The sequence below is a fragment of the Cervus canadensis genome, chromosome 16 (genome assembly GCF_019320065.1).
Source record: "Cervus canadensis isolate Bull #8, Minnesota chromosome 16, ASM1932006v1, whole genome shotgun sequence".
Classification (NCBI taxonomy): domain Eukaryota; kingdom Metazoa; phylum Chordata; class Mammalia; order Artiodactyla; family Cervidae; genus Cervus; species Cervus canadensis.
In genome coordinates this window covers 8916671-8941072 of record NC_057401.1, presented here as the reverse complement: position 1 = coordinate 8941072, position 24402 = coordinate 8916671, and the positions used below count along the sequence as shown (strand labels likewise).

The window sequence follows — 24402 nt, the reverse complement described above, 5'->3', positions numbered from 1 at the left end:
CCCCCTTGATCTTGGGAAGGTACGAGGTCTTTTAATTGGCTCAAGCCAGGAAATATTTGATAGAAGCAATTGTATTTTGCCATTTCTGTGGGTACCAGTCTTCCATTATAGTCTCACTCAAAAGGGAAGTGAAGACAAGCAGAATTGTGGCCTCAGAGCTGCTGTGGTGGTGATTTATCTGGGCGATTTGGAATTGAATCTGGGCGGGGCCACACCACGCGGGTGGTGTGGGGCTTTGGGTGGTGGTGGTGGATAAACAAGATAGGCAATTAGGAATATAAACCCTTAAAGATGTCAGAATCAGTTTACTTCATTCCCTGGGTTCCTTTCTGTGGGTCATGAAACAAGAGAGGGAGGGTGTCCTTTACCCCAGGCTTAGAGACCACAGGTAGACTTTGACTAGCAGATGAGAATGGAAACACCCAGAACATCACCAGCTCTCAGCTGTGGGACCCTGTGGGCAGCGTCGTGTGCTGCATGGACTCCCTCCCAAAGCCCTGCTGTTGCTTTCACAATGGCGATTTAAAAAAGCCCTGGCGGTCCCTCAGTTAAGAGTTTGCACTTCCACTGCAGAGGGTTGCGGGTTCGATCCCTGGGTGGGGAACTAAGATACGGCATGCTGCATGGTGAGGCCAAATAAATAAATAAAAACTAGTGCAGAGAACTCTACTCAGTACTCTGTAATGGCCTCTATGAGAAAGGAATCTTAAAAAAAAAAGTGGATATATGTATACGTGTAACTGATTCACTTTGCCGTACAGCAGAAAGTTAAGACGACATTGTAAATCAACTACACAATAATAAAAATTGAAATAAATAACAAACTTTTCCTTAGATGACGTTCAAAACAAGTTCTGACTGAAACCTGCAGGCTGTAGCTATAGTTAGGAAGGAGTTCTTTATGTAAATGTCCTGCAGGTCTCTCATATGTTGAACAAAAGCATAAGCAAGCATGAAGCAAGTGTGTTGGTGTGGAATTATTATTACTTTTTAAATTGTGCATATTTCGTATAGGGGGTTCGTTTTCTTTGTTGTTTCTTCTTCCCTGCTCATCCCGGGGTGTTCATCACAGTGGACAGGACCCCCATCGAATATTCTAGAAACAGTGTGTACATGGAGTGTTCTCAGGAGCAGAGGGGACAGGATTTCGGGCCGGGGAAGGGGATATCCCCACGCAGGGCCCGTGTGTCATGCCACACAGACGGAGCGACTTTCTTCCAAGTGTATGTTAGGCTGACATATTTTTGGATCAGTTGAGTGTTTTTGGTCCCATTCCAGGTTGCTGTTAACAGCTTTATCTATTTGTAAATAAACGTCGAGGTGGTGTCTCTACAACACGAAGGGAGGTTTGACAACCTGTAGTTAATTTGGCCGATGCAGATGGCCATGGGCAGGCGAGTCAGAGGGACGCAGGGGGAGCAGCAGGCCTTGTGGTTTCAGCTGTGCCCAGCGTCCTGCCCGCCGGAGCTCGTGAGCTTGGCCGACCAGGGGTTTCTGAAATAAGCTCAGGGCCCCCAGCAGGTGGAAGGGTGTGTGTGTGGGGCACAGGCCTCCAGGCGAGCAGTTGTGCCAGTGTCTGAGGCCAGGCCTGGGGAACTGGGGGGCCTCTGTGCCCCAGGGCCCCCGTCCTGGGATCCTGGCAGGACTGAGCTCTGTCCCTGCGCCTCTTTTGTGTTCCTGCTCACGTTGTGGATGGGCCTCCTGACAGCTCCTGTCAGCCTCCACACATCTTGAGAGTGGCCTCTCAACTGGGACTCTTTTACCTGGGGAGCTTTTGCCCTGACAAATCCAGCTGCACTGCAAATTCTTGAATGTCATCAGGGTCCAAAACCTAGACTATTCTAGACTCCAGGTTGGACCATAGAGTAGGTATTTTTCTAGAAAGAATAAAAATGGAGGTGCTGGACAGTCTGGTGAATCGGAGATGAATCCATGTCCTTACCCATCGTTTCTCTTCACTGTCCTGGCACCTGATTATATGCTAGTATATATTTAGATACAAAAATCTGGCTGCATCAGCTCCTCAAACATGGTAATTAATCCCATGTCTTGTTCATGTGGCTCCTGACGGAGTACAGCAAAGAGCCAGTTTGGGAAAGGGCTTAAATTCTAGGCTGAGGAACTTGGATTTAATCCTGAGGGCACTGGGGAACCATTGGTGGTTCTTGAGCTGTGGACTGACTTAACAAAAACAGTGATTGAGCATATGATTTAGTGAGAGTGTGATGGCTTGAAAACAGAGGCTGTGGTTTTATGTATTCCTGTTCTTGGAAGTTTCTTGTAGTTTCGCTAACAACAAAAAATATGGATTCAGTGAAAACCACTGTGTAAATAGGACAGAGTGGTTAAGTCTGTAAAGGGTAATGTCCCTCATCAAGAAATTGCAGAGCCATCATTTGAAGGCTCACAGTCCAGATTTAGGGTCTCCACTCTGTGTTCCCAACATCCGCAGACTTGGGGGAGCTGTGATGTTCTCTGGTCTGTGGTGGCCTTTTATCCCCTTTAAAAGCATATATATGTGTTTGTGTGTGTGTATTTATTGAAGTATAGTTGACTTAACTGTTTCAGATGTACTCAAAATGACTCAATTATACATATATATGTGTGTGTGTGTAAATATATGTATTCTTTTCAGATTATTTTCCGTTATAGGTTATTACAAGATACTGAGTATGGAGCCCTGTGTTACTCAGTAGGTTCTTGTTTATTTGTTTTATATATAGTCATGTGTATCTGTCAATCCCAGATTCTTAGCTCATCCCTACCTACCGCTTTCCCCCTTGGTCATCAGAAACTTTGTTTTTCTGTGGGTGGCCTTTTGAAACGTGTCCTGAATGACCTTGTTTCTTGAGAGTTTCCCTCTCACTGCTGAGTAGCTTTTCCGTAGAACATCCGATAGGAAGAGTATTTTCAGGTTGAACACACACCTAGCTCTCAGGCTCGCAGCCCTTCCCGCCAACACACACACACACACACACACACACACACAGATTATCACACCTAGCTCTCAGGCTCGCAGCCCTTCCCGCCAACACACACACACACACACACACACAGATTATCACACCTAGCTCTCAGGCTTGCAGCCCTTCCCGCCAACACACACACACACACACACACACACACACACACACACACACACACTGATTATCACACCTAGCTCTCAGGCTCGCAGCCTTTCCCGCACACACACACACACACTGATTATCACACCTAGCTCTCAGGCTCACACACACACACACACACACACACACACTGATTATCACACCTAGCTCTCAGGCTCGCAGCCCTTCCCGCACACACACACACACACACACACACACACACACACACTGATTATCACACCTAGCTCTCAGGCTCGCAGCCTTTCCCGCCAACACACACACACACACACACACACACACACACTGATTATCACACCTAGCTCTCAGGCTCGCAGCCTTTCCCGCCAACACACACACACACACACACACACACACACTGATTATCACACCTAGCTCTCAGGCTCGCAGCCCTTCCTGCCAACACACACACACACACACACACACACACACTGATTATCACACCTAGCTCCTCAGGCTTGCAGCCTTCCTGCCAACACACACACACACACACACACACACACACACACACACACACTGATTATCACACCTAGCTCCTGAGGCTTGCAACCCTTCCTGCCAACACACACACACGCATGCATGTGCACACACATGCTCACACACACTGATTATCACTTTCTCTGCTTTTGAAACACTGCATTTTCTTTCTTGCCTTCATGTGCTATCACACTCATCTCTCCAGGTTGTGTGAACGCAGCAGAGGGAAGTGCCAGTCTGAGAAGCGGGGACCTTACTCAGGACATCCCACCCCTTTCTGCTCCTCAGCCTAACTTTCTTCTCTATGGAGTTTCTTAAGCCCCTCTGGAGAGACGCATTCAATTCAGGAGACAAAACAGAACTATGTCTGGCTAAGCTACATGTACTTATGAACCAAGGAGACAATAGATGAAGTCAGGAACTTTTTAAAAATTTATCTTCTTGAAAATGAAAGGTCACCTGATCATGGAGCAGAGCATGGCCACTTGGTGAGAGCCACTGTGTGCTCATTGAAAGGCATATGTCCGAGAGGCTGAAGCACAGTGGAAAGGTGAGCTGTCAGTTCCTGATCTGAAGATGATTGTCACATTGCAGGGATGTGAGTGGTAGCTTGTATTCCTACAGTGCTTTCCAACGTGGTGCTCATGTCACCAACCTTGGAATGACTCTGTAGATAAGAATCGTCATTGTTTCCATTTTGTATACCAGGAAGCCAGGGCCTGGTAAGAGTTAGGGACTTTCTGGTTCTTCTGGTTCCAGCTTCTGTCGCTGTGCTCTTCCATGCATAACACGGGAAGCAGTGTTTTCTCTGACGTACACGGGGACACGGCAGGACCAGAGACCCTGGGCTCCTCGGCTCCTTAGTGGTCAGAGCAGAAAGGCACTCTCAAGAGCAGCCAGTGCAGACACCTCCGCACCCACTCCCATTTTACAGATGAGAACGCCAAGGCCAGAGAGACCTAGGGAGTCAGAACAGAAAATCAGCTGCATCTCCTAGAGCAGACCTTCTGCCTTCCTGGCTCCTCACCTCTTCACTCTAGGCTTATTTGTACTGGGTAATGAACTGTAAGTTCCCACACCCACCCTAACTGACTAGGGGCCAAGTGACCAGCGCTTTGGTGGTGTTTAGTCGCCAAGTTGTATCTGACTTTCTTGTGACAGTAGCCTGCCAGGATCCCCTGTCCGTGGGATTTTCCAGGTAAAAATATTACAACCGGTTGCCATTTCCTTCTCCAGGGGATCTTCCTGACCCAGGGACTGAACCCACGCCTCCTGCATTGGCAGGTGGATTCTTTACCACTGAGCCACCAGGGAACCCCAGAATACTTGGTCAGTGCTTAGTAAGTGTGCGTTGAATAGATGTGTGAATGATTGACTGACTTCAGTTGTAACTGGGTTTAAATCAGTGCATTTCTTTATCTGTCTTGAGCTAGTTTTCCTACCCAAAGATGTGATTTTTTTCACTCTGAATTAAGAGGGTGATGTTTATAAAAATCTCAATCAGCTGAGAGGCGCTATATGTGCATCAAGTATCATCAGGGATACCACTGAGCTGCCTTTCTGTAGTACTGTGGGTTAATCAAAAGCCTTTGTCATTGTTGTTTTAAACACAAATCTCCAATTTGTTATTTAATTTCTTGTTTTTTTAATTAAGGTATTTGAAATGCAAATAGTAGCAAAACACAGGTCAATAGCTGCAGCTATGGGTTGAAGAGAGTGGGAGGCAAGGGACAGGCCAGAGATGGAATCCCAGGACAGCCAGCCGTGGGCTCCCCCGCCCTCCCAGGGCACTGACTGGGGAGAGGAGGGCTTTGATTGCAGGGAAGTGGGGAGGGTCTGGGGGCAAGTGGACAGCCAGCCTGAAAAGGAATCAATGATTCATTCCCTCAACTTGGAAAAAAATGACTAGAGCGCCCGTACTGCTCTCTACCTGTACCTGGGATTCATGGTCACCCCCTAATGGTTCCTTGCTGGAGAACCTTCTAGTCCAAGTCTTCTCATCGCCTGGAAGTTCCTGGATGGGCGGGTAGGATATGTTAACACAGTGAAGAGTATTGCTCGGTGCTCACTTCCTGAGGGCTGGTAAGTAATTAACAACAGGCCATCTTTGAGCATGGCTGTGTGTATGAAATTATTTGTTTTAGGTTGACATATTGTGTTATGTTGTTGATGAACATCATTATACCAGTGGTTTAGTTTACGTCCTGGAGGAAGAAGTGCCTTCTAGACTCTCTTAATGTTGGCATTGATGGCTTTTCAAGGGAGCCCTCCTGTCATTGAATGATGGAAATGAACATTTATGAAGAGTCAGTAGGGATTTCCAGGCCCTGTAGGAACTAGCATTTCATATCAGGTTCATATCTGAGCCTGAGTCCAATTTTCAGGAAAACCATTTTTCATGAATAGTGTGAGATCCAGCCTGTTCTCATGGCTGTCTGAACTTGAGAAGTGGGGCACATGCTGTCTTTGTCCAGAGGAAATCATGCTTTTCTCCTGGTCGAGGATGGGCTCCATCAGAATCATACCCAGTTTGCTCCTTTTCTACTTCTTTATCTTTCCATGGTTTCATGTCGAGTCAGAATGGAAGGACTGTTTAGTTTTTGTGAGGGGCAAAAATGTGTTTTTGAACTGAGCAAGGTAAGGTTTGAACCCATTCTTTTATCTTTCTTGTATACTTCCATTTTCACTTTGAGCATAAAGAAGGTTGAGGAAGCAGGAGATGGGAAGGTGTTATTGTGAATTAGAAACAGAGGAAAAGGCGGGTGGGGAGTTGGAACTAAACCCCACCTCCTGCAGCCATTTCCCAGCTGGTTTTGAAAAGACTCTGAAAGGAGAATAACGTCTTTAATCAAGAGCAATAGTATTAGCTCTTTTACTATAAGTTATACTTTTCTTTGAGCCTATATTTATTTTACCAGGCTAGAAATAGCTGAAGTTATTTCAGCAGCCATGACTATTGTCTAGGAATCAGATGTGGGCTGGGAATAGACTGGCTGATTACACTGTTTAGAAATAAACCCCTTTGTTGGCAGTCCCTTCTGGTGAGAATGGTTCATAAAGGTCCCTGTGGCTGGTTGTTCCATGGTGCTTGCTTTTATATCAATTCCCTCATCAATTATATCAGTACCCTCATAATGAGATCTTCTTCTAGAATATATTATTATAAATCTGTTGTAGAGGGCATAGGGCTCGTCAGGTATACAGGCAACATCAGAAAGCCTTGGAAGAAATGTCTTAATTAAGTACTGACGCTGGTGCTACAGTGAAGGGATGAATGAACTGAAACGCTTCCATCTCAGAGTCTTTTCAACTGAAAGGCTCTTGCCGCATCATAGCCAGGAGTTCAGCAGATGGACGGACTGAGAAAGTGGTGGTGGGTGTGATTGTGATGTTCCTGGCTTCCTCTGACCTACCCTGGGGGTTTCTTCATGTCACACGTGTCACCCTGTGACACTTCATGTCACACGTGGCTCTTTGTTGATGGTATGGTGAAAAAGTAGGTGCTGAAAGAACCAGAACTGACAGCAGTTCAGAGACCTTCTGGGTCTTCAGGTCTGAGACTGTACCCTAGGCAGCCTCCAAGGTGGAAGGCCCTGGACTTTCTGTGGCGTTTAAGACCTAACGTTCTGTGACTGAGAATGTGGCCTGTCATGGCCACAACTGGTACGATGACAAGATGACTATCTGAGATAGGAGGAAAAAGTGAAGTGAAAGTTGTTTAGTCGTGTCCAACTCATTGCAGCCCCATGACCTGCAGTGCCTTTAGGCTCCTCTGTCCACCAGACTTTCCGGACAAGAATACTGGAGTGGGTTGCCATTTCCTCCTCCAGGAGTTCTTCCCAACCCAGGTCTCTGCTTTGCAAGCAGATTGCTTATGTGCCTGCAATGAAAGAAAGGGTAGAACCAAATACAGAGGCGGAAGTTTTTTTCCCTCCTAGGAAGGTTATTCTTGATCTGGCCATTTAAAGACCTTTTCATTTCCTCTCAGATCTTTTCAAAGTGACTAACCTGAAAAATCTTTGATGTGTGGGCCAGGACATGATGGAGGAAGGCATCTTCTTTTTCTTTCCTTTTACTCCTTGGAGAAGAGACGAAACTAAAATGGCTCTAAGGGAAAAAAAGTTCTTTAAAAAAATAAAGTTAATAAAAAAACAAAAGGTAATAGCTCTTTGTAAACAGCTTACCACCTTACTTCCTGTGGTTACATGCATTACCTTACGGTCGTGATTATGAAACGTTTCTAAAGAAATGTTAGGATGATCACGTAACTCCCTCCTTAAGGCTTCAGTGGAGCCCAAAGGCTTTGCTGTTCACGTGCATTGTGAGAGGCCCAACACAGTGGGGACTTCATAAATATCAAATCATTGTCGTTAAAAAACACTCCCCACTTTGCTCTGAGACCTTCCGTTCGATGAGAGCACGTGTGGGGGAGTGTTAATGACAGCTCAGTGAGTGTTGCTTGAGGGTGGTGACGTCACCGGCTTGAAGCCTTTGGTGCCAGGTGAGGGGATTGTCATCTCATCCATCCTCCCCAGGTTGCCACGAGGGGTCTCCGAAGACAGGAAAAGAAGAGTCTGAGGAGAGGAGACTTCCTGGACATTCTGTGATCGTTCCCTGGCTCTGCACCATATTGTTTTATAAATAAGGCAGTTATGGTTTCTAGTCTGTTATTTTTCTACAAAAATGGAGGACGTGTGACCAACAGTGTTAGCCTCAGTGAATAAGATTCTGTGTTTTGGCCATCACTGGTCCAAGTAGGTAACCTAAGAACTGAGCTTACGTTGCTTCTCTCGCAGCCATCTTTGGCTTTCAGTAAGGAATCTGGGCAACATCTGGACTGAGTATCAGACACCTTTACCGGCACTTTACAGGATGCTTCCGTTTGCTGTGTGATAGAACGCAGGTGCGGGAGGGAGGCGTCTGGACCCCAGAGTCGTGGCATCAGGAGGTCCCCAGAGAGCATCCTCAGCCTCTGCAGTGGTCCTTCCGGGAGAGGAAGGGGCTTGGGTGTCGGGATACCCACGCTCAACTCTTGGTTCTCTCGTTATCTTGCCTTGTGACTCTGGACGAGTCACTTAGCCTCTCTGAACCTTAATGTCTGTATCTGTTAAGACAAGGGTTTGGAGTAGATCCATCCAAATTCACATTTCTGCAGCTCTGGATTACTGGCTATAGGCCTCTAATTGGGCCGGATCTCCTCGTCCCTGATAACCTGTCTCCAGGGTGTGGGACCCCCTGCTGTACACCTCCTTGCTTCATTTTCCCACCGTCTTTTAGCTCCCGTCTGGATGCCATCTTCTGTTTAACATGGAAGCCTTCCTAAACCATCCAGTTACTCCCTTGAGCCCTTCCTCTCCCTGCCAGCGTGTGTGTCCAGGAGCCAGGCGCCGTCCTGCCCTTCTTGCTGACCACCACCCCATGGTTCTGGTCCCCTGCCAGGCTCAGCACTCTGCAGGGTGTGGTGGGTTGGATTTATCCCTGATCATGATGTAAGAACATGGCCTCTGCCCAGTCATTTGTTCCTGTTCTCACACTGGCTTCTAGCTCTCTTCTAGACCCTGACTCTCTGCTCTCCTGGCTTCCTGCTGGCTGGACATCTTTTCCTTTCCTTCTAGAATGCCACCTCTTTTTTTTATTGTCTAACTTCTAAAAGCCCCATAGATTATCTCCCATTTCAAACCCTAGAAGTGACTATCCTGATATGTTGATAAGAGGTGAACTTTCTCAGAGGAGTTTCTTGTTACAGTGTCAAATGTGGTTATAAGTCACTGGAACTTAAGGATCCATCTGCCAAGCAGGAGACAAGAATTCGATCCCTGGGTCGGGAAGATCCCCTAAAGAAGTGAAAGGCTACCCATTCCAGTGCCTGGACAATCCCATGGACAGAGGAACCTGGAGGCTCCGTCCGTGGTGTCACCAAAAGATTGGACACGACTTCATGACTAAACAGCAATAATAAGAAGCTTTGAGGGAGGTCAGCCCTCTCCCCATCCCAGCACTAGAACAATCCCTAGAGCAGAGCCTCCCAAATCTGCCTGGTGAGCAGAATCATCACCCAGTGCTTTTATTATTATTTTAACATTTGTTTAAAAAGATTTTTCATTTGGCTGTATTGGGTCTTAATTGTGGCATGAGGGATCTTTAGTTGCAACATGTGGGATCTAGTTCCCTGACCAGGGATCAAACCCAGGCCCCTGCACTGGGAGTGTGGTGTCTTAGCCACTGGATCACCAGGGAAGTCCCCACCCAGTGCTTTTAAATCACAGATTTCAACCCTGCTCTAGAGATTCTGGTTTGGTAGGTCTAGGTGGGGACAGAGGATAAGATGGTTGGATGGCATTGCTGACTCGATGGATATGAGTTTGAGCAAACTCAGGGAGATAGTGAAGGACAGGGAAGCCTGGCATGCTGCTGTCCATGGGGTCGCAAAGAGTCAGACACGACTGAGCGAATGAACAAGTGGGGCCCGCCGTGTGTAATTTTCAGAAACTCCTCGTGTGCCCCTCATGGTCAGCCAGCACCAGGAACCATCGCTCAAGAACGGCTGACAGGTGGACCATCAATCCTGGTTTCACATCCATCTCTACAGTGGGGGACTCACTACCTCCTGAGATAACCACCCTCTTTCAGCCAGTCTCTGGAAATGTGCCTTGACTCTAAAATGCTTGAAATGATCAGCTACTTGTATCTAAAACCCCATATTTATAGGTAAAATAAAAAGTCATTTAATGAGTAGATTAAATCAGGCTCCAATTTTTAACAACTTCTCGGGTATTTATGAATAGGTGGAATCACAGCTTACGTGGAACACCTTTATGCAGCTATTTGAAAATATCTGACTATAGCTTGTGGTCTAAATCTCTGTTCCTAGCTGCGTCATTTGCAAAGCCTCTTTTTAATGATTCTACAGCCATTATTCAATCAATACCACTGTACTCTGTTCAAAACCTTGAACTATGACTTCCATTAAGGAAGCTTTTTTTGGGGCACAGTCATCTCCGCTGATGAATAATAAATAAATGCCGAGCACCCATCTGTAAGAAAGCTCGGGCTCCCATCTTGAAACCAGATTTCTGACATCAGAGTGGGCCTCTGCGCCAGCCACATGGAGAAGCTGAGTGTGGTGTTTATGACGGTAGGCGTGAGTTCCTGTTCTTTGGGGCTAGGCCCTTCAGAGAAGACTCCCCAAAGGTGGTGGTGTGTCCCCAAGACCTGAAGGACCATAGGAGGCTCCCCTGTAAATAGGAGCAGACAAGTCTTCAAGACAGAGAAAAACCAGAAAGGTGGGGTAGAATAGGTTGAAACATCCTAGCTGTGGTCTGCAGAACTATGATGTAAAAACTGCATGGTTTATGAGGTACGTCCAAGCACTTTGAGACTCAGAGCCTTTTCTCAAGTTCCTCCCAGAGTCCTGGTGTCTACGGCTCCCCCAGAACCTCCCTCCGAGCAGTGCTGCTGTTTTGTGACCCACATGAGTGTCCAGGGGATGGGCAGCCTGCGGACCCATTTCTGGCATTTCAGAGACTTGGCCACTGGAATGGTTCAGTTCAGTTCAGTCACTTAGTCATATCTGACTCTTTGCGACCCCATGGACTGCAGCACGCCAGGCTTCCCTGTCCATCACCAATTCCCGGAGCTTGCTCAAACTCATGTCCATCGAGTCGGTGATGCCATCCAACAACCTCATCCTCCATTGTCCCCTTCTCCTTCTGCCTTCAATCTTTTGCAGCATCAGGGTCTTTTCCAATGAGTCAGTTACTATGGCATTAGGTGGCCATAATAGAGTGTGTTCCAGGGATCTGCTCTATGATAGGCATCTGTGTATAAAAAGCATGTGATCATGTGATTTTGGCCCCAAGTGTTCAGTGTGGCCTCCTTGTCTCTCCTGCTGGACTAGGGCCCAGTAATAACAGAGCAGCGTCCACCCCCTAGAAACTACTTCCAGGCTCCTGGAGGTGTCTCCCTCATCCTCCCTGTTCCCGTACTCTCTGGGATGACTGTCTTTAGTGCGTTTATTGTTCGCAGCCAGCAAGGCCTTATGATAACGTGAGGCTTTGGAAGCCCAGCAGTGCCAAGACTTGTCTCTGTGACTATCCTCTGATAACGTAGAGAGAGAAATGCAAGTCCCTGGCATCAGTAGTTGGCCAACTTCCAGAGCCAAAGCTGAATTAGAAACTCATTAAATACTTCGAGCCAGTTAGGCTGGCCGGGCTGTGCAGAGGAGGGGAAGGGGCGGGCATCTTTGTTGGCAAATGGCAGGCTGTGAGCAGGGCAGGGCGGTCCAGGAACCGAGACAAAACAGGGCCGACTTGTCTGTCACACAGACGTGCTTGTGAATTTGCTGGTTTGGTACAGACACATAAGGTATGCTAATTACTGTATTTCCTTTTTTTTTTTTTTTCCACGGGAAATGCTCAGTTGGAAAGCTTTGAAACCAAAGAGGCAATGCAGAAATGCCCAAATGTAGACATTACATAAAGGAGAGGAGGAACAAAGGGAAACAGGGATCTGAATTTACAAAATGGCTCAGCATTCTGCTCTCTCAGCACCACCCTCTTCCTTCAACCTGATGGAGAAGAACACAGACTGCCTGTGTGTGATGTCCTTGGCAGCATCTTTCCCAGAGCTTGAAATCTGTTAGATGGAAAGAATATATAGTTAGCAAGATGAGACTCTGGAATAGTTCTTGTAGCTTCCAGCAAATGTGAATAAGTAAGTGTGAGCCGGTTCTCTCTCTCTGACTTCAAGGCACCTCTCTGTAGACCACAAGACTCAGGTGTTAACTGAGGAGGGCCTGTGACTGAGCTCACTTAAATAATTATCCATTAGTAGGAAAGACTCTCTCAGTATCTTTTTCCACATGTCAAACCTTGTAACTCTGGTGTTGCATTAGATACCCTTGGGTGATGGTTATTCATTAAATCAAGCAAGAACAAACCAACATAATAAAATAATGGTTTTTCTAATGAAGCTTATCAGAGTGCACAGACGTTTTACATTGAAAAAAAATAGACTAGGGAAGAGAAATATATTTTCTTCATCAGGGACATCAAAATCCCAAGGGTTGAAGTACTGATAAGTATTACCCCAATAATCCTTAATTTATTATTATAAAAAGATATAATTTATTCTTTAGTTTTGGAAACATGAGACATTTAGGAAATTTCATAATGAATTGATTGCTCCGATGACAAGGCAATGTCGATATTTTCCAGAACAGATTAGAAAACACATTAAAGCGTCATATTTATCCTTTAAGGATTGTAAGAAAGAAGTGACATAAATTTAAGCTTTTTTTTCAGATGTTTTAAGCTTCCTATAAGGCTTTTTGTCCCAAGAGCAAACATTTAGCCACACTGCACAGAAGGTACTGGATACATAGTTGAGTGCCAGGTCGGGAGGGGAAATCCTCTTCTGGCCCATCTCCCCCTCCCCAGGTCCTGGTTGTCTGAGGGCAGATTCCTGTCGCAAGTCTAAATGTAAGAGAAAGAGCCTCCTCTTCATCTGGGGCTGTATCTAGCCTGAATGCAGCTAGGAACCTGCTTCTAGAGCCGCCTCCACACGCTGATCCAGAAGAGTTTTCTCGGAAAGAGGGAAGACACCCAGCGGATCCTGGTACCTCTTCTAGAAAAAGTTCAGGCTTAGAGGGAGGGTATCTGGTCTGCCCGGAGGCTGGATGAACAGCGGTCTCTTCTTCAGTGTGGTTGGCAGAAGAACTGGGCAGATTGCAGTAAACCCACTGGCCTTTGCTCTCCATGTAGGACCAGCCTTGTACTGAAGATTCTGGAACCTGAGTTGTGGGAGGGCCGGGAACCTTCACGTGCGCCGTTCAGCCCCTGCTCACGACCAGCACACTCCAGCCTCACACTTAGGAGTCTGGGGAGCCCGATTCCGTCCCTTCTCCAAGAGGGCCTTACTTGTTGGCACTTTTCACTAGGGTCAAAACATACTCCCAACTTATAGTATTTTATCTGTGAAAGGACAAAGAGTAGTGCATTCTAAGAACTTTGCTTAGTATACACATGGAAATTACATATATTCCATGGGTATAAATACATTAAAATTATCCAGTAGAGAATAATACAAGATAGGAATGTAGAAGGTGATTTTTATGCATGCTAATTTTCTTATGAGAACCTGTTACTTCTCACCAAAATTAAAATCTGGAGATTTTCTTAAGAGCAAGTTTTCTCAAAGTCCCCAGTTTACCTGACTTCCTCTTTGAACTTATTCTCAACTGGAATTTCAGTCTTTCTTAAAAGATGATCGAAGAGGGTAGAACTGCTTTACTGACTACCTGTTGGAGTCACTTCTGCATTATAAAGTTTGGACTGTTTTTCAGGAGAGCTGCCTCTACTGTTTCAGAATACATTTAACAATGCCTCAAAAATGCCCCTTAGCCAGATTTAATTGAGTCATGTCAAAAACAAATCTCTGCTAAGTAAATATTTAATTATATGGCCCTGAATTTACTCCTTGTTTGCTGTGTTAAATTTTTCTGAAGTCCACAGATGTAGTCATTCACCTTCAGTCTCCTCCCGAAGGTCAAGTGTGGTTTGGGGACATGCTGTGGTATCCCATTGATGGTGACCTTGTGAAGACTTAGTAGATGAGTAGAGAATCAAGGTGAAATCTTCACGGTGAAATCTTCCCAGTGATCCCCTATTTTAATTATTTAAGGAATCATAAGAGGGTGGCTGAAAGACCTGAGGCAAAATTGAGTGCACTTGTGAAAAATACAGACACAAGCAACTTCTGACCTCCTGCTGCTGCCTGTTGGAACAACACACCAGAGTAGAGGGGATAACGTGGGAGGGGTCTGGAAAGACTTGCCCCTCTCACTTAGAGTGAGAAAAGGAACAAACCAAGAGTCACACGGGAGCCCAGGTGTCGGCCTGGGGCCATTTGGCCGAGCATGATAAGGACTCAAAGCGCAGCAAAGGTCTTGGAAGCCCGGCTAGGGTCCACAGGTCTAAAGACCTTTGCAAGTGGAAAGAGTGTGCTCTGGAGTCAGTGACGTGTAAGCAGGGCATCTGAGGGAGAGAAGCCGAGGACCAGGACATGGAACCTTCCTGGCCTGGCCCAGCAGACCGGGCACGTAACTGAGCGGAGAGCAGGAAGGCAGAGCAGTGTCAGAGCTCTGGTCCCGGGGTGCTGAGCATCGCCCTGCAGCCCCAGGGGAGGGAAGACCCAGGTCAGTCAGAAGTGGGCGGACGTCTCCCTGGGCAGCTTCTGAGTGAGGCAGTCAGTGTATACATAAACAGAACTAATGCAAACAACAAAATTACAGCTCCCTTGGGTTGGGCTGAGACTTTATACCCCTAACAGATACGACCAGCGTTGCTCATAGCAGCTGCAACACACAACAGCGTCCCCACCTTCCCGTTGCACATGGTGGCCACTGAGGCACCCCTTCAGCTCAGACCAGATCTCCGGTCCCTTGAGCCTCAGACGTCCAGGTCAGGACCTCAGAAGTCCCTTCCTGGCTGATCACCAAGCTGGTTGCTGCCCCCAGCCTGACTCTGCCACTGCAGATAGCATTGCCCCCTTGGGACGTTGCTGGGAAAAACTCAGCTCTCGCTGTTTCTCTCTGATGTATGGCTAAGAGCTTCCAAGGGATTAGTGATTATTAGGTAGTAGGTGTGGTTATCTCAGCTACTTGTAGTTTTCTTCTTCTGTTTCCTTTCCAATAGCTAGTAATCCAAAGGACTGATTTGATTTTCATTTTTAAGGCAGCTGGCTTTCAGGTTGAGTCCTGTGATGATTTGGTTCTGAACAGTAACAGGAGAGGGTGAGAGGTCAACCATTTTCCTGGATTTGATCAATGGCAGGAGTTTGATGGCAAATTAAATGCCAGATAAAACTGTCAAATAATTCTGAGAATCGATGCTTCATGGGAAAAGTTGTTTGAACCTTTAATGATCACATTGACTCCCAAGAGAAATAATTCTAGAGTCTTCTCAGACCTTAGGATAGTAATACATAAAAACAATGTGAGGATGATTTAAAATAAGGTCACTTATGTTGTTATTGATCGATAGCTTATTCAGCATCTGCACTGTCTTTGTTTCTCAAGGGACCACGTAACCATCAGAATCATCTGAGAGATTGCATTAGAGTCCCAGGCTCCACCCATGCCTCCTGCATCAGACTGCCTGAGTGTGGGCCCTGCAGATCTGCATTTCATTAAGCGTCTCCGGTGACTGTGAGGAATATTAGATTCTGAGAACTGTCAACCTACAGGCGCATGTCCCCCAGACAGAAAATAAAGCCATGCCCACCAACCAGGCCGAGTATCATGGCAGTGGATACGTAGTGTGTTTTGGGTTGAATTTGTAAAACAGGTGTTAGGTACTACTGGATTATTTTAACATCTCTGGAATATTCTGCCCTGACTCTCCTTTGTGTGGGGGTGGTTGGAGTTTGCAAAGCAGGACAGCACTGCGGTTACAGGTCCCATCGGGGGCGGGGGTGATGGCCAGCCGGAAGTCAGCAGCACCACCACTTCACTCGGGCTTTTCTCCATCACCTTCACCAGCTCTTTCCTGATTTTACCTGCCCTGTAAATAGTCACATTTCCCAGGACTGCTTTCAGAAAAAGGCTCTTTCTGTGTTCTTCCAGAGCATCACTCAAAATAGTGCATCACTGATGCCTCCCAGATCTGTGCTTCTGACCTATGGCTCTAGCATCAGATCCGCATTTCTGCTTCTCCGTTGGACAGAGCCACCTGACTCTCCCACGGGAGAGACCTCAAACTCAGCATACCTCAAGTCTAACTCAATGTCTTCTGTCTTCCCTCCTGACTCTTAAAATGGCTTTTGGCTAAGACCCTAGGCTCACTAACTGCCCAGGTTTCCACCCTTCATTAATACTCCCTTGGGTTATTGCATAAATGCCTTGTGCCTCATTTTTCTCATCTGTAAAATGGGAGTAATGACTTCCTCCCAGGGTTCATGTGCAGATTAAATGCGATAACCGCACATAAATAACTTAGGTCAGGGCTGGACCCAGGGCGGGTATTCAATATATCTTAGCCATTTTTTTTTTTTTTTTTTGATAATTAAAGAGGAGATTTTATTTTCCAATATACATGGACCATTTACAAAAAGTATTATACAAGGATCATAAACAAACACTGGATAAATTACAAAATTTAGCACAAAGATGGATGACATTTTCTGACCACAAAGAAACTATACTGCGTGCTTAGTCACATCAGTCATTTCCGACTGTCTGCGACCACATGGACCATGGCCCACCAGGCTCCTCTGTCCTTGGGTTTCTCCAGGCAAGAATACTGGAGTGGGTTGCCATTTCCTTCTCCAGTGATAAAGTATGAAGTGAGTGAAGTGAAGTCGCTCAGTCGTGTCCGACTCTTTGCGACCCCATGGACCGTAGCCTACCAGGCTCCTCCGTCCATGGGATTTTCCAGGCAAGAGTACTGGAGTGGGTTGCCTTCTCCTTCTCCAATCTTAGCCATTTTTATCATTCATTCCTTTATCAAATATTGATAGAGCTCCTGCCGTGTGTCAGACACTACTCCTGACTTGCATTTCCCAAATTAAACACTGTCAAAACTCAAAGTCTCCCCATTAAACTCTTTTCCCTTCAGGGTAGGTCTCATTCATGTTTTAATCTCAATGCTAGTTTCTGGAGTTAGCACTAATTTGCCCAAATTGAACTTTAGAAAGGTGTGTTCTCTAAGTAATTCACATTGTCTTAAACAGGGAATAGAACATCTCTTACAAAGGAAAGAAAAGAACCAGTGAGATTAAAAAATATTCTCCAAAACCTCCTCTGATCTCAAGAAAGTGAGGTCTAGTTGTTGAACCATAGAAAAGTGTCATTTAGTTAAGAAGTAGCTGATATTAGCTATCTTACAGTTGAACCTAATTCTTGGTAGGGTATCTGGCACATGACAGGTATCCCTGAATACAAAAATAATTCCGAAGCCTAGATCTAAAATTCTGGGAATATTCTACAATATACAAAGGACAATGTATCTTAGATAAACCTTTTTTTTTAAACAGTAAGGTTTCAGACCTTGTAAACCCCCAGAAAAATCTGGAAAGCACTGGGAGGCATTGACAGGAATGGGGATCAGGATTAGACAGGCCAGACTGAAAGCTTCGTTCAACAGCTTATTTTATTTCTGTGATGCTGGATACGATAGCTAACTCTTATTAAACAATTTACTTCATCAACTTCAATTTCCTAATCTGTAAGAAAAGGAATAATTAAAACAGTTGATCTTTGTGATTGGGGTCGCGAAGTGTCAGACATGACTGAGCGAATGAACTGAACTGATCTTTGTGATGGCTCAAATTAAAAGATTTTATAAGCCATGAACTGCATCACAGTAAAAGGGAGTGTTAGTATTTCAGCATCTACCGCACACACCAGCTAGAATAACTGTCTGCAGTATGCAGAGGAATTGCCTTTGGCTGCTGTAGGAACACATCAGTCACCTATGATATTTGGCTGTGGGGCTGAGGCTCAGCTTTCTCTCCTCTAGAGGGAGGGGTAGGTGGAACATCACCAGGACTCCTTCAGTCCCCTCCGTTCTGTGAGATGAGGACATTTTGGTTCCTTCTGCCATAGGACTGGCAAATTCTCAAGGCTCATGAGTAGGAGGTTTTCTCTTTGACTCCTTACATCTTCCTGGTGGATGGTAAAGAATCTGCTTGCCATGCGGGAGACCTGGGTTCAATCCCTGGGTTGGGAAGATCCCCTGGAGGAGGGCATGGCAGCCCACACCAGTATTTCCTGCCTGGAGAATCCCCATGGGCAGAGGAGCCTGGCGGGCTGCAGTCCCTGGGGTCACAAAGAGTTGGACAGTCTGAGCAACTAAGCACGGCACACAGCCTGGCCTCTTAGAGGCAGAAGGGACTCCTGTCTCATGCGTGAGGAGCATATGCATTTTTCTCATCTGCAGCAGGTTGTGTTGAGAACAGGGTGCTCAAACCTCCAACCTTGTAGCCCAGAGCTGCTGCTGCTGCTGCTAAGTCACATCAGCCGTGTCTGACTCTGTGTGACCCCATAGACGGCAGCCCACCAGGCTCGCCCGTCCCTGGGATTCTCCAGGCAAGAACACTGGAGTGGGCTGCCATTTCCTTCTCCAGTGCATGAAAGTGAAAAGTGAGAGTGAAGTCGCTCAGTCGTGTCTGACTCTTAGCGACCCCATGGACTGCAGCCCACCAGGCTCCTCGTCCATGGGATTTTCCAGGCAAGAGTACTGGAATGGGTTGCCATTGCCTTCTCCGGTAGCCCAGAGAACCGGGTCCATAGGCTTGGCACATCTTCCTCAAGGTTTAAATGTGCAAACATGAGGAAAGCACTTTGCAATGGTAGAATGTTAGGTAGGTTTGATCTCTGGAGTTGGCGCCCCCAACAGGTTACTACATTGCCCTTCACGAAGTGTGCTTTTTTAAAAAAAATCTGTAGAATCTCTACTTTGTGAAGAAACAACCGTCAGGTTATCTTATCACCCTCAGCTGGTGGCAATATTGGGCACTCCTGTTTTCTCTGTGGATGTTCTCCAGGAAGCCAGCATCTCTCTTTTTTTTTATTAACTTATTTTAATTGGCATCTCTCTCTTTTTTTTATTAATTTAAATTGGAGGCTAATACTTTACAATATTATTATTTTAATTGGCATCTCTTTTTATTAATTTTAATTGGAGGCTAATTACAGTATTATAGTGGTTTTTCATCAACACCATCTCTAAGATTTATTTCTACTTCTTTTAGCTGGAGCATAAAGTAGAGAAAAAGAAAAAGTAGACAAATGCCTTTCTTCCACTTCTAAGCCTAGGTAGCCAGGATTCTCATCTCTCTGGCTTGAGACCTTTTAGAAAAGGGAGTGGGGAAAGGGAAGATTACCAAGGAGAACGGGATTGGGTAGAAGAAAACCTCGAAAGGGGGATTTAGAAAAAGGGTACACTGAGACCCTGCAGAAGGAATCGGACCTGTCGTCCCTGGTGCCCCGTTTCCCCACAAGCTGTGCTCCTAGTGTGAGCAGCTGGGACAGGATGGGGTGGAAATGCAAAAGAAGGCTCCCCTTGTCCCCAGGAGCAAGGGTGTACACATCTTTGTGTGGTGAACATATCTGGGGTGTGAGAACCTTGGCAATCTGGGCAGTTTGGGTTGTTTGCTTTTCTGGGCATTTAAAGGACAGAGAAACATACAACAGAAGATGGCAGAGAACCCAAGAGAATGATGGCATGGAAGGACCGGCAGACATAAGGAAAACCAAATGACAACAAAAAAGAACAGTTCAGCCCAGGAAATGTGGAGAAAAACAGGAATAGACTCACATTCTGTAATAACTGAATTCTCTGTAATGTAAAAGATATCTAAGGTTCTGCAAAAGAAAAGCTCCCAAGTAATGATTAACTTATTTTAATTTTAATATTTATGAAGTCTCCTGAACTCTTATTTATAATGGAATTAAAAAGACACTGAAAACTTAGAGAGTGACACGACACTCAGGAGCATATATCAGCGCCGAAACAAATGCAGAAACAAAACAAATTTATTTCCAACAGAAAAGAAAGGCCATTTCCAGGAATATCAGGGAGAAGGTGGGAGAGAACTGGGCTCCCATTGTTCAGAGGAAACAAAGAGGGGATTGGCCTGGGGCTGTGTGTGGGAGCCAGCGTGCCCTCTGCAGGGCGAGCGGGCGGGCACTGGCTGGCCAAGGGCTGACCCAGGCTCCCTGTTTACCTCTCACAAACCAGTCTTGGCATCGCAACTTGAAAACCTTTATTTTGGACGAGGTGGATTGGGAAAAGAGGGAGGAGGGGACTGTGTCGCAGCCTTGGCTGTGAGTGGCAGCACAGCGTGCGACGCGGGTCCCAGGCCTGCTCGCCGGTACCGTCTGTGAGGCCGTGGGCAAGTCATGAGACCTTGAATGTTTGGTCCATCAAGAGGGGAACAGGGGTCTGCTCCCATCACTTCAGAGGACAAGGCGGGAACTCTGAAGCTCTCTACACCAGAAGGGCTTACTGCTGTGTTCTCGTGATGGGCTCTCTGCTGATCAGAGTGGAATGTTCTCGCTTCCACGAATCTGCCTTAACTTAGGTATGTCTATTGATCCAGGTGGGCTAGCATGAAGCACATGGAAGGTGCTCCCACACGTGTGTGACCTGAAAACCAGCTGGCAGGGTTGGGTCACGCCCCTGCTGTCTTTGCCTCCTCCTTCCCTGTTGCCTCTGGGACAGACACACCCAGCCTTGAAAGAGTCCTCTTCCCAGCCCCAGGCTGAGAGCTGAAGAGCAAAGATGAGAAAGACAAGGGTTGATTTGGATGTGTGAGGGCGCCTGTCCGGAGTTTTACTGCCTGGGGAAGGGGGGTGTGTGTGTGGGTCTCCCTGATGGCCAGTGCTCTGCGGTCTGCCCTGACGCTGTGGATCTTTGGGGACTGTGGAATCAGGAGATACAGAGTCACCTCCTAGCACCGTGTTTTAAGGGTGTCTCAGTGGCAGGGGGCACTTCCCTGGTGGCTTAGAGGGTAAGGAATCCACTTGCAGTGCAGAGACCTGGGTTTGATCCCTGGGTGGGGACGATCCCCTGGAGAAGGGAATGGCAACCCACTCCAGTATTCTTGCCTGGAGAAGTCCATGGACAGAGGAGCCTGGCGGGTTATAGTCCATGGGGTTGCAAAGAGTCGGACAGTGGCAGGGGTGAAGGGCTGAGTTGTCCAGCCTGCCTCGTGGTCACGCTCCCCCAAGGTGATTTCTTGTTGCAGCGAACCAGGAGAGGCTTCTGTTAGGTATGGTCCTGGGTCTCCTCCCAAATCCTCCCCCGAGTCCTCCTATGGGCACCCCCTTGAGAGGCACCATTTCTCATGGCCTTGCGGAAGGGCCGGTACCAGAAACCCAAGAGTCCGTTCTGGTTTTCCCCAGGGCCAGGAGTTGGAGGACTTTGCGGGTGGAGGACCCTTCTCCTGGCCCGTCTGTATCAGTGATGCACGGCCCTCCTCATCACCCACTCCTTACTGAAAGGGTACCCAAGCAGTCTTGATTCTTCACACCCATTTCTTGGTTATGTTTGCATATGTTCATTTTCTCGGAAAAGCAAGTTGTCGGGATAAGGTTCTGCTTTGTGATCTTTAATGGAGATGGAAATGACAGAGTCATCCTCACGACATGCAGTTGTCATCCTCTTAGAGACAGTTTGAGAGGTTTCAGCATTGCGAGTTGTTACTTTGACAAGGGTTTCCCCCTCCCTCGGTGCTCCTGCAGCTCGGACCGCACGCCATCCTTTGTGCTCGGCTGTTTCTTTAAGCAGCTGCTGAGACCGTTGCTGGTGTTGCTCTGGCGTCAGGGATGCTGCAGCCTCCTCAGCCACTGTTTTGGGGCCGACATTTGAGGTGTGTGGGAGAGAAGGGCCAGCTGTGTGCGGGCGAGAGGGCTCTTGGGTTTTATGGGGCTTGCTTATGGCTGTGCCTCAATAGATAGTACGTGTCTTTTTAAATTTAGCCATCGTCGGCCCTTTCTGAAACCAGGAGAGAGCCTGTGTGTGTGTGTGTGTGTGTGTGTGTGTGTGTCTGTGGAGACAAGACCCTATAAGCATCCTAAAAGTTATATACCTAGAAAATGATGTTTTGCTTTCAAAGATTTCAGCATCACCTGGATATAGTCAAACGCAAACCACTGAAACAGCCCATCCTTAAAAGACATAGAGTTAATCAGTCAAAATTTCAGTAATTAAAAAAAGGCCCAGCAATAACTGAAACATACAGGCTTGCTGAGTTTCAGCGAGCCTTTGGGAGCACGCAGACAAAAGTCCCGTTGTGTGTGAGGGCCCTGCAGCTTCGGGGCTCCCTGGGCCTTCCTCTTTTGATTCCAAGGTGGAGCAGACCCCTTTTTGTCACATAACAGCCCCTCCCTGCCACCCAGGATGCAGCCTTCACAATTGCCCTGCGTTTCGTAGGGGAGCCCTCAAAGACTTTTCCTTTTCACAGTAATAAGTGACCCCATCAGTCCATCTCCAACGCTTGCTTTTGCTTCCCCGAGACGAGGGCTGAGGTGACCTGACCATCCATCCGGGCCCCTGACGGTCTCCCTGTGAACCGCTGCTGGAGAATGCGGCTCGGGGGCCGAAAGAGGCTGCTACTCTGCTGTCTGTCTTTCCTGGGAACTTCTTTTCTGAAGCGGCTCAATGAGACCTTTGCAGGCGAGGGTGGTGGCCTCTCCTTCAGAATGCCTGGCCCGTTTCCCAGGGTGAAACACTCCCCAAATATGCAACTTTGTGAGCGGCCCAGCAGCCTAAGCCCAGAGCTGCCTGCCGCCAGGAGAGCTGGCATGGGGTGGGGGCACGGCACGGGCCCCTCGTGCAGGCCCAGGGTTCGCCAGATGCCAGGAAGGCCCGGCCCCCGGTTACGTCGTCGGTCTGGGGCGAGAAACTGGCCAACAGTTGGCCGTGATGAGAGCTTGAAGCTTTCTCTCTCTAAATCCCCTCCTTCGTTCAAATCTGATCCTATAAAAAGGCTTTTGTTGAAGAAGCAGCCATGGCATCTTGGTGCATGTCTGTGTCATTGCTGTCAGTATTTCCAAAGATGGGCAGAAAAAACGTCTTTGGTTGAATTCCTGAGCCAACAGGCCCCCAGACTGACTTGGACCGATAGAGGTAAATGGCAGCTGTCACATGGCATTTGTTTTGTTTGCAAGTGATGAAGCCAACGAGGAGAGGAACTTCTTGAGGATGGTAAGAACCTGCTTCCGGGGAGCTCAGCATCAGGTCCTCACGGCGTGTTTGGGGAAGGGGTTGGCGCTGGGCTGTGCCTGGACCTGCCCTGGGAAGGGCGTGCTCAGCAGGGTCTGGGTATTGTGTAGATTGCTTAGGCGAGAGAGGAGTTCTGGAGAGGGAGCTGATTCTGGGTGCCTTGCTCGATCTGCTTTTATGGGCTCCTGCAGAACAGAGCCATGGCCACTCTCCTACCCTGGCAACACGCTCTCTGAGGCTTTGGGTGCAGAAAAGAGTCAAAAGTCTGATCAAGGAGATGAACACTCACTTCTCCTTAGTCTTAAGTTTTTGCCTAGTTTTATCTCCACTTAAGTGTCCCTAAAGCTCCTGAAGTCTTTGTTTCAAGGAGGCCACTGATGGAAGGACCTGGAAAAAGGAGGGTTTTTTATGTTTTTCTGGTTGTCATTTTATGATTTGTGTATTCAGTTTGATGTTTTTTTGCTTTAGCTTGAAATGCACATGCTTGTCAAAAGCAAAAACTAAGCCAGAAAGCCATGTCCAGAAAATTACAGACTTGAGCATTCGTGATAAACAAATGTTCTTTCCCATGGCTTAATTGAATTATTTTTTTTGAGGCTCAGTCCTTCACCTGTTCAAACTGTGTGACATTGTTTCTTCATGTTCATGCATTTGAGTGAAATATCATATACTTTTCCTTAACTTTACCCTCTTTTTTTGTGGGTGTTCTGTCTTTGCCCTTTCCCCCCTTCTTTTGGCCAATATTCTTCTCCTAATGCTTTTTGAAGGCTTGCTTCTTTCAGCACATCTCTGATTTTATTCCTCTGGATCTTCCCCTTGGCACTGAATGCCAAGCTCTCCCCTGGCATTCAATGTCTGTGCCATGTCTGTTCTTCCAAACCCTCATCCGCAGCACAGTGAAGCGGTGGACTCTGTAGCCTAGATGCAGGGCTCGGCTTGACCACGTCTTAGTTCTGTGACTTAGGGCTAGTTCTATAGGCTTCATTGTCCTCAACAGTACAAGGAGATAAGCGTGGTACCTATGTCACAGAGCTCGTCTGAGGACTAAATGAGTTCGTACTTGTGAAGTGCTTGAG

General features: G+C 47.0%; 1 protein-coding gene and 1 long non-coding RNA gene across 3 annotated transcripts in view; both read left to right on the top strand.

The window, feature by feature from the left end:
• The window catches only part of MAP1B (microtubule associated protein 1B), a 93542-nt gene that overhangs the window by 43623 nt on the left and 25517 nt on the right, over positions 1-24402 (top strand). Inside the window, exon 1 of one of the 2 annotated variants that reach the window (XM_043489250.1) lies at positions 22965-23308. The exons of the other annotated variant lie outside the window; for it this stretch is intronic. The gene's annotated coding sequence lies outside the window, so the exon portion shown is untranslated. Of the gene's footprint in view, positions 1-22964; positions 23309-24402 lie in introns of those variants that run through there. 2 annotated transcript variants of the gene reach the window in all.
• Positions 11248-21793, top strand: LOC122454640. Its single transcript, XR_006273460.1, has 3 exons — positions 11248-11385; positions 13324-13329; positions 21783-21793. It is a non-coding gene; the product is annotated as an uncharacterized LOC122454640 (long non-coding RNA).